This window comes from Penaeus monodon, chromosome 43 (genome assembly GCF_015228065.2).
Source record: "Penaeus monodon isolate SGIC_2016 chromosome 43, NSTDA_Pmon_1, whole genome shotgun sequence".
Taxonomy (NCBI): domain Eukaryota; kingdom Metazoa; phylum Arthropoda; class Malacostraca; order Decapoda; family Penaeidae; genus Penaeus; species Penaeus monodon.
The window spans coordinates 17,466,497-17,467,842 of NC_051428.1; positions in this window are offsets into that span (position 1 = coordinate 17,466,497).

Below are 1,346 nucleotides of genomic sequence, written 5' to 3' on the forward strand. Positions count from 1 at the left end.
CCATCTGGTCCTCGCTTCACGGTGCCCTCACCGGCACACACCCCACTCACTCCTGGTCCGCTCACGCCCACTCTGGTCCGCTGCTCCACTCACGGGGCCGCTCACGCACGCACGCGCGCCCACTCTGGTCCGCTCACGGGCCGCTCACAGACGGGAAGCACGCCCACTCTTGTCCGCTCACGGCGCTCACTGGACTCAGGTACGCCCACACTGGGTCCGCTCAAATGAACCACCACCTAGGAGGCCCGGCCCACATCTTGTTCTGGTCCCGCTCACGCCACTCTGGTCCGCTCACGCCCACTCCAACGTAACGCAGCTCCCTCAACGCAGAACGCCAAAAACAAAAAAATGCCCACTCTGGTCCCGACCCGCTCACGGCCCACTCTGGTCCGTCACGCGCCCTCACGCGCCCTACTCTGGTCCGCTCACACAACGCCCACTCTGCACTTGGTCCCGCTCAAACTGTCACGCGTGCACACTCTGGGCCGCTCACCAACTCCCACTCTGGTCCGCTCACTGGCGCCACTCGGTCCGCTCACAGGCATCTCCCACTCTGGTTCTCTGGTCCGCTCACGGCCACTCAACTAGAACCAACCGCAGACTCCCACAGGGGTCTGGTCCGTTTATTATTGCCCACAGATCACTCACGCCCACTCTGGTCCGCTCATCAACACAACGCCCACTCACGGCCACTCTCTGGTCCGCTCACGGCCCTCAACGCACGACTCACACGGCCCACCTGGTCCGCTCAAGTCACAAGGCCCACTCCACCCACACGGTCTTTAATCACGGACCACGAAAACGGCACGAAAACGCCCATCACTCCGACCATTCATACCCACTCCAGGAGGGAGTGGAGGAGGAAAGGGAAGGAGGAAAAGAAGGATAGAAGGAGGGAGGAAGGGAGGGAGGGAGGGAGGGGAGGAAGGAGGGGAGGAGGGGAGGGATGGAAGGAGGGGAGGGGAGGAGGAATTGGGCGCCAGAGAGAGAGGGCAGGGGCAGGGGGTCGGGGTAGATAACAGGTGATTAGCGAAGGAGGCAAATAAGAGCCGCGATAGATACAGCCGCGGCGCGGGCGGGGGAGGATCGGGCGGGGGGGGTCCCCGCCTGTTACGGAGACGGTGCCGAAATGGGGGTCAGTACTCGGCTGAGAGAGGGAGGGAGGATGGAGGGAGGGAGGGAGGGAGGGAGGGAGGGATGGAGGGCGGAGGGAGGGGAGGGAGGGGGAGGCAGGGAGGGAGGGAGGGAAGAAAGTACAATGGGGAGGGAGGGAGGAAGACAAGAAGAAAAAAATGAGGGGGGGGGGAGGGAAAGATTCGAATTACTGAAATGAGTGGGGAAGAAAT